Consider the following 9608-nt stretch of genomic DNA (forward strand, 5'->3'; position numbering starts at 1 on the left):
CAAGAGAGTTTGTACTAGTTCGGCCCCTTCAATGAAGGTAAAATCCTACGTCTAGTTGTGATGGAATTGATGGGGTTTCGATGACTAGGGAGCAAACAAGCTTCGCCTAAGTCTCGAGTTGTTGTCTGTCGTCCTTGAACCGCCGCCGGGTCGTCCCCTTATATACACGGGTGACGCCCGTCGGTTCACAGAGTCCCAATACCGGCTCATAGATGTGTCCGGTTTGGTCTCTACTTATTCCTAACTTATAATACAAGATAAATACGAACACCGGTTTACGGCTACAGGCCTTGAACCGACTATGGGCCTTGAGCTCTCATCTGCCTTCTTGGGCTTTATCATGATTAACTACTGATGAAGTTAACCCGGCCCAGATAGGCCGGTTTACGCCCATCAGTAATATCCCCAACATTAGGCCCCAGATTGATTTGAACAGGTTCATGTCAATCCTTAGCAAAAATCTTCATCTTCAACATCTTCTTGTAGTTTGTTGAACCGCCGTGATGTCATCTTCTCTGGTCGTTGTAAACCGGCGTGACGTCACCTATTATAAAGAACCTTATCCATGATTCCCCTTTTTGTTTTTTTGTTAAATAGGTCTGCGACAATTAAGGTGACAGCTTCGTTTCCAAACCCTCGGTCCCTTGATTTTCGCGCCTGACTCCTGTCCTTTGCCTTATAAATAGGACCGAAGGGTCATTTCTTTTTCCCCTTCGTGCCCTTCTGCTTCATCTTCCTCGCGTCGTCCCAATTCGGAGCTCCGCCGCCGTCGACGACCTCTGCTCCAACCTTGGCCGCTGCATCACCCTGACTGTACTAGAGCATCGCGGCGACCTTCTGTTTCTTCCTCGGCTCCGGTGAGTTCTTCACCTTTTCCTCCGTAGATCCGTTCTAGGGTTTCCAAGTTCTTCAGTGTTCTCCGTAGATCCTGGATGAACCTGTGAACCTTTGCTCTGTGTAGCGGTAGTTCTTAGCATCCGCCTTTACTTATATGCCTCAAGACCATAGATCTACCTGTATCTCTGCCCATTGATTCGGTACTGTTCTTTTTTGAACCTTGAATATTTTTCTTCTTTTCTGAACTTGCTTCAAATCTGTCGCTATAGAGAAATCTCGTGAAATCTGTTTCTATACACTTGTCTATCCGCAATCTCAATTGTTTCAATGCTTAGATCCGGCGGTTTAACTTTGTAGAAAAATTACCAAACCGGTATATACCATTAGTCCCCTTGTTGAACCGCCTGATGCTGTTGCTTCATAAAACTCCGGTTTAGATAGAGTTGTCTCCGGTTTAACATTGTACATACCAGTGCACTTTAATAAATGCATTCTTTGAACCGGAATTACCTATCTTGTAGATTTCATCATGGCCAAGCAAGTATATGAGTGCAACTGGGTTCCTTCTCGCGTCACAGAGACTCAACTGAATAATTTAGTCCTGATCGGCGCTTTAGGCAGCAAAAACACTATTAATTGGAGAGCTCCTGGCAAAGAATGCCCTCCCACACCTCAAGAAGGAGAGGTCGTCGTTTTCATAGATCACTTAGCCCGGGGCTTTAAGCCGCCCGGTTCTAAATTTTACCGGGACGTTTTAGCCGATTTTCAACTCCACCCACAAGACACTGGTCCCAACTCTGTTACAAACATGTGTCACTTCCAAGTGCTCTGTGAGGTGTTCTTTCAAGAGGAGCCCACAGTAGAGTTGTTCAGAGACTCTTTCCATCTAAACCGCCGTACTGAGTTTTCTGACGGTTCCAATACGGAATTGGGTGGTGTGGCGATTCAGAAAAGGAAAGAGGTCACATACCCTCACGCCAAGATGCATAGCCACCCCAAAGAGTGGAATCAAACATAGTTCTATTGCAAAGACACCTCCCCTGCTGGTGAAAATCCTTTGCCTGGTTTTCGTCCAGAGCGGCTTAGCAACACACACCCCTTTCCGCAAAGGTTGACTGCCAAGGAGAGAAGCAAATACGCTCCTCAACTGTCCAAGCTCAGAGCCTTCATGGCCAATGGTTTAGCAGGAGTTGATCTCGCTCGCTGTTGGATATCGTGGAGCATACTGCCCCTTAATCAGCGCTCCGGTTTGATGTGCGAGTATACTGGCAGTGTTGATGACCCACTGCGATATGCTAACATCCAGCTTACCGATGAAGAAATCACAGAGGCTATGAATAAAATGCTGAATGAACCAGAACACGTCTGCGCTCGAACCGGCCTGCTTCCCTTCTGTGCCACCAACAAACCGCCAGCTGTAAGAGTTTGATTGTTCTGTTTTCTGAACCTGTTATTGATATATATGGTCATTGTTTAATATCAATGCCTGTTTAAACAGGGCAATGATCCATTTTGGAGCAAGAAACTGCTGCAGGAGAAACCATAAAAACCAGACAAACCGGAAAGATCAATACGGCAAAAAACTAAAGCTGTGAAGAAGACTACCCACAGGAAAAGAACCACTGCATCCTCTGATCCGGCCACTGCTGACGATGTGAGTAACCCGGACCTTGAGGTAGAACTTGATTCACTTGGCTTATTTTTCACGCGCCTTATTGATGATGATATTTGTCAGGATGATGCCGAAGCCAGTCATGTTGATGTTGCAGAGGTAATTATTCTTTCCTCCGATTCAGATCCTTTGCCTTCGCTAAAAATCCGTCAGGCAAACCGGAAGGTTAAATTCTCTCATCCTCTTGCTTACTTGGATCCCAAATTTCTTATGAAGATCCAACAGCACGAAGCTCGCCGCACGACCCGGCATAGTGGCCAGGTAGTTACCTCCGCCGGTTTACCGAATAGCCCGGTTCGGAAACGCCATTCAGAGGTCTCTAATTTGCCTGTCAGTACTTGTCCTACAATGGGCTGTTTTCGTCAACCTCTTAATCCGTCTGACTCCGATTATCAGGTCACTTCCCATTCATCATCTGGCGAGTCATCAGTTACCCAGCTCCCGCCACTCAAAACGGTGCTTGGGTAAGCCATACTTATCATAATGCTTCTGGTGTATTACTTTGTAGCATATACTGTACTGATCTTTGTTACTCCTTTTAGGGCCAAGCCAAAAGCCAAGCAAGAAGGCTCGCCTAGATAAAGCGGCTGAAGAAGATGCTATTCCTGAACCGGACAGAGTACTCAACCCTGAAGCGGCCATCCGTGAGGATGTGCCAAACGACCCACCACCACAAGATGATGATTTTATTACTGAAGAGAGACATGTTGATACCTCCGGTCCTATTGACCAACCCAGAAGCCCCATCCGAATTGAGAAATCCACCAGTCCATCCAAGTCTACTGATAAACTGACGGCCCCAATGCAAACTGGTGACGCCAAGGATGATGAAGTTGTTATTACTGGCATTGGCCATACAGAGCCAAGCAATCCTGTCGCTTTGTCTAAACATACTGCCAAGGAAGAATTTGCTGCCTTTGGTAAGGGCAAGTGGAATGTTGATCTGGCGACTTACGCTACTCTGAATGCCCAAGGCATCCATTCCAGCTATCTGAACTGGCTGTATACCAGTCATGACTATGAAGCCGGTCTGGTTAACATGATGAAAGATAAATATGAGGTAACTTCCATATGTTCTTTCCTGCTTGTATGATTCAATTCTTGCTGACTCGCCTAGCCCCCAAGGACCAGTTTGTAATCTTCTTTCAAACCGGGACTTACTAATATAAATCTTAAAGCCTCAAAATTCGCTGATGTAGCCCACAAGGGCCGGTTCAACTTAGTGTAGTTAAACCGGGACTTAAGTAATAATATCGCCGCATCGGAACTTATTTGAACAAATAGCCATTAGCCCCCAACTGCCAAGTAGAATACTTGTATTGAGCTTGGGACTTTATAATCAAGTGACATATGAAGATCAAATAGGCATTAGCCCCCAAGAGCCAAGTGCATAACTTGTTATGTGGTTGGTGCTTCAATTCTTGCACTGCTTGATGAATCATATAACTGTATGTATGCAGGCTGAGATGAAGACAAAAGAGACCCAAATCGCCGATCTCCAAGAAAATCTGAAGTCCCAACAGACTGAAACCTCAAAAGCAAAAGAGGAGTTGACCAGCGCCTTAAGCGTCATGGAACAGCTTAAGAAGGATTCAAGAAGGAGCGGGCGGATTGGGCTACTAAAAAATCCGCTTTAACCAAACGAGCAGAAGACGCCGAGGCTGCCCTAAAACCGGTGGTGGATGAACTCACTAGCATAAAGAGGCACGTGCATGCCATGACCGCTACTATCTTTCGTAAGCCGGTTTGATTTCTGAATTGATTCTGCCATCTTACAGAGCTACCGGTTTCTTAACCCTTTGTGATATTTCAGGGACACGCATTGGTCATTTGGGGTCAGATGTGCGGAAGAAATTGAAAGCCGCCTATACGTTGATCGAACAACTGTACACTAGTGCACAGTGGATCATCTGTACTGCATCCCACAACAAGCCGGCGCCCACTTTGATTCAGGACACTCTACAGAAACTGTCGGTGCTTCCTGACCGGGTTGAAGAGCTGAAGAAATCTGCTGCTCGAACCGGTGCGATTAATGCCTTAATCCGGGCAAAAGCTTGGGTGACGGATTTTGATCCTATTGAAGCGGCTCAGGGCTATCCCAGCTTGAAGGAAGACGGGTCAGAGTTTAGTGAAGCGGATCTGCGAGCAATAAACCGGGAGGTGCGTCCGCTAGCTTGTCAATTGGCTGAAGAAGCAGACTTGTCTCATTATCAAGCCCAATATGACAATCAAAACAAGCGAATAGCTGCACCAATTCATGAAGCAGAAATCTTATCCCTCCAATCCTTAAGCATACTTACGCTCCCGATATTGAACCATCGTTGCTGATCGATGATGAAGCTATCTTTCAAGCATTAATGGGAATCGACTGGACAACTGTTGATTTCCAGCCGCTGGGTAGAGAAACTGAAGTTAAAGCGGCGCGGGATGACCCACAACCATCAGGCCAGGCTGGTGACCAAGCTTGAACCGAAAGCCGGTTTAAACTGCTTCTCCTTTGAAAAAACAATGATCTTGTTTTGGGCACCATGTTGCCTTGTAATAGGCTAGCCGATACTCTTGATTTTGATATGCCTTCATGCATAATTACTGCAACTTGTTCTTCCTTTGGGTGATGAACTTTCCAAAGTATTTTCTGCAATATAAAAATCTTAAAGTGTCACCGCGGTTGTACCATCAGGCGGAGTATGATGTCTGCATATATAAAATCAAAATATCTGAAATTTAAGCATATGATGAAATCTTTGAGATACATAATACCTGCCATTGTTGGGCATGAAGTTGGCTTAGCCAATCTTGAAGCGGAGGTTTTATAAACCCACACTGTTGGAGGAGATAGCAGCTCATGTATATATAATGCCGGTTTACCATGTAAACCGTGCCGGGTTATAATAAAACCCCGTGTTACTCCATAATAGGATGTTAACAAAAAATCAAACCGGACAAATAGTCTCCAGATCAAAAATGGACCGTGTTCCGTCAATTGACAGTTTGAACCGGTTTAAAACTTTGTCGGTTTGAAAAACGCAACAAAAAGAAAGAAATATCTATCAAAGAAGGTTGTGAAGCAAAGGCAATGATAATAACTGTTTGCAAAAAAGAGGCTTATTTGAGCCGATCAGATGGCATTACCATGGTCGGACATGACCAAGCTCCCGATAGGTGTAGCTATGGTTCAAGTCAGCCAGGTCCCCAAATGAAACTGTGGCATTTATGCCGATCAAGAGGCGTGGTAATGGTTCGGGTTCGACCAAGCCCCCAAGTGATTCTGTGGCCTTAGGCCGACCAAGAGGCATGACTGGTTCAGACGTGACCAAGTCCCCAAGTGATCTGGTGGCTCTCGCCTATCAAGAGGTGTTGAATTGGTTCGGACCCGACCAAGCCCCCAAGTGATATAACATGATGCTTTTGAAAAGCTAACTCAAGGGGTAAACCGGAGGCCGCTTTAGAACAACTCCGTGTAACCACACATGATGTAAAAGGACAGATACCCCGCTTTAGCTGAGGTTCCGGTTTATTATATTTAATCATAATATATACATCATCGTAATATGTACATAAGTAGAGCCAATGGCTCAGGTATAGTAAGGTCGAAGATGAGCTGTGTTCCACGGCCTGTTGGTCTCTTCCTCTGATGTACGTGAGTCTTTATGCTCTCAAATATCGATCAGATAGTATGACTCGTTGTGCAGATTCTTGCTGACCATGAAAGGTCCCTCCCAAGGTGGGGATAGCTTATGCATATTAGTCTGATCTTGGATGAGCCGAAGCACCAAATCTCCTTCCTGAAAGGTTCTGGTTCTGACTCGGCGACTGTGATAACGACGAAGATCCTGTTGGTAAATCGCCGAACGGGCAGCTGCTATGTCACATTCTTCATCCAACAGGTCCAAAGCATCTTGCCGTGCTGTCTCGTTGTCCGCTTCAACATAAGCCGCCACACGAGGTGAGTCATGACGGATATCACTAGGGAGAATCGCCTCCGCTCCATAGACCATGAAGAATGGTGTGTATCCTGTTGATCTGTTGGGTGTAGTATTGATGCTCCATAACACAGATGGTAACTCTTCTACCCAACAACCCGGTGTTCTCTGCAAAGGAACCATAAGCCGGGGCTTGATTCCTCTCAAGATCTCTTGATTAGCCCTTTCTGCTTGACCATTGGACTGTGGGTGTGCCACCGATGAAATGTCGAGCCGGATGTGCTTCCGTTCACAGAACTCCTTCATGGCACCTTTGGACAAATTGGTACCATTATCTGTGATGATACTGTGTGGAAAGCCAAACCGGAAAATCACTTTTTTGATGAACTGAACCGCCGTGGCCGCATCACACTTGCTAACAGGTTCTGCCTCCACCCACTTTGTAAACTTGTCAACCGCCACCAGGAGGTGGGTCTTCTTATCTTTGGACATTTTGAAAGGCCCAACCATATCCAGCCCCCAAGTCGCAAACGACCAAGTAATTGGAATCATTCTCAATTCTTGAGCCGGCACATGAGCACGCCTTGAAAACTTTTGGCAACCATCACATCGTCTGACCAGATCCTCCGCATCAGCATGAGCAGTTAACCAATAGAAGCCATGGCGAAACGCTTTAGCCACCAGAGATTTTGAACCGGCGTGGTGACCGCAATCTCCTTCGTGGATCTCACGCAAAATTTCACGGACTTCTTCAGGAGACACACAGCGTTGAAACGCCCCTGACACACTGCAATGATGCAACTCGCCGTTGATAATAGTCATGGACTTGGATCGCCAGATTATCTGTCGGGCCAGAGTCTCATCCTCTGGTAACTCGCCCCGGTTCTTGTACGCCAGGTAAGGAAGCGTCCAATCCGGAATAACATGAAGAGCTGCCGCCAATTGAGCCTCCGGATCAGGAATAGCCAAATCCGCTTCACCAGGGATCTTGACTGACGGGTTGTGCAGCACATCCAGAAAAACATTGGGCGGGACCGGTTTGCGATGAGAGCCCAGCCGGCTTAAAGCGTCCGTCGCTTCATTCTTCCACCGGTCCACGTGGTCCACCTGATAGCCTTTAAAGTGACCTGCAACAATATTCACCTCACGACGATATGCTGCCATGAGTGGGTCCTTGGAGTCCCAAGTGCCAGATACTTGCTGAGCCACAAGGTCCGAGTCACCGAAGCACTTAACTCGACTTAGATTCATCTCCTTAGCCATCCGGAGACCATGGAGCAAGGCTTCATACTCAGCTGCATTGTTAGTACAAGGGAACATTAAACGGAGAACATAACAAAACTTATCACCTCGTGGGGAAGTTAATACGACTCCAGCCCCCGAGCCTTCCATTTGCCTGGATCCGTCAAAATGGATGGTCCAATATGTGTGATCCGGCTTTTCTTCAGGTGCTTGCATTTCCGTCCAATCATTGATGAAATTAACAAGTGCTTGAGACTTAACTACCATCCGAGGCACATACTTCAATCCGTGCGGCCCAAGCTCTATAGCCCACTTGGCAATCCGGCCAGTCGCTTCCCGGTTCTGGATGATATCCCCCAAAGGAGCAGAACTGACCACCATAATTGGGTGCCCTTGGAAGTATTGCTTAAGCTTCCGGCTTGCCATAAAAACTCCATACACCAGCTTCTGCCAATGCGGATACCTTTGCTTGGACTCAATGAGTACCTCGCTGATATAATAGACCGGACGTTGAATTGGATGCTCCTTACCTGCCTCCTTTCGCTCCACCATAATAGCCACGCTGACCGCATGAGCATTAGCAGCAACATATAGCAGTAACGGCTCCTTGTCAATGGGAGCAGCGAGCACAGGCGGATTGGCAATTGCCACTTTAAGTCCTCAAATGCTTCATCAGCAGCGGAACTCCAGATGAACTGATCCGTCTTCTTCAACATCTGATACAAAGGGATTGCCTTCTCACCAAGGCGGCTGATAAAGCAGCTTAACGCGGCAATCCGGCCTGCCAGGCGTTGAACATCATTGATACACTTCGGTTTAGCCAGGGAGGTGATGGCTGTGATCTTCTCCGGATTAGCCTCAATTCCCCTGTTGGACACCAGAAAACCCAATAACTTGCCCGCCGGTACACCAAAGACACACTTGTCCGGATTAAGCATCATCTTGTACGTCCTCAGGTTATCAAAGGTTTCCTTCAAATCGTCAACCAGAGTCTCCTTCTCCCTGGATTTAACCACGATATCATCCACGTAAGCATGTACATTACGGCCAATCTGCTTGTGAAGACAATTTTGTACACACCGTTGATAAGTTGCCTGGGCACTCTTGAGCCCAACGGGCATAGACACATAGCAGAAGGCTCCAAAGGGAGTTATGAATGCCGTCTTCTCCTGGTCCTTAACTGCCATTTTGATCTGATGATAGCCAGAATATGCATCCAAAAAACTTAAATGCTCACAACCCGCCGTAGCATCAATAATTTGATCAATACGGGGGAGGGCAAAAGGATCTGCTAGACAAGCCTTATTAAGATCTGTGTAATCCACACACATGCGCCAGGTGCCGTTTTTCTGAAGGACTAGCACCGGATTGGCAAGCCACTTAGGGTGAAAAACTTCAACAATAAAACCAACTGCTAAGAGCCTAGCTACCTCTTCTCCAATCGCCTTGCGTCTTTTTTCGTTAAACCGGCGGAGGAACTGTTTCACCGGTTTGTATTTAGGATCCACATTAAGGGTGTGCTCAGCGAGTTGCCTCGGTACACCTGGCATGTCAGAGGGCTTCCATGCAAAAATGTCCCGATTCTCACAGATGAACTCGATGAGCGCGCTTTCCTATTTCGGATCCAAGTGGGCACTGATGCTGAACTGCTTGGACGAATCGCCAGGTACGAAGTCAACAAGCTTAGTTTCTGCTGCCAATTTGAACTTCAGGGCTGGATCATGCTACGTAGTTGGCTTCTTTAATGGAGTCATGTCTGCCGGATCAACATTGTCCTTATAATACTTCAACTCCTCGGTGGCACAAACCGACTCTGCGTAGGCCGCATCTCCTTCCTTGCACTCCAAAGCGATTTTATGGATTCCGTGAACCGTTATTGTCCCCTTGTGACCCGGCATCTTGAGCTGCAAATACACATAACAGGGGCGTGCCAT

This window comes from Triticum urartu, chromosome 3 (genome assembly GCF_003073215.2).
Source record: "Triticum urartu cultivar G1812 chromosome 3, Tu2.1, whole genome shotgun sequence".
Classification (NCBI taxonomy): Eukaryota; Viridiplantae; Streptophyta; class Magnoliopsida; order Poales; family Poaceae; genus Triticum; species Triticum urartu.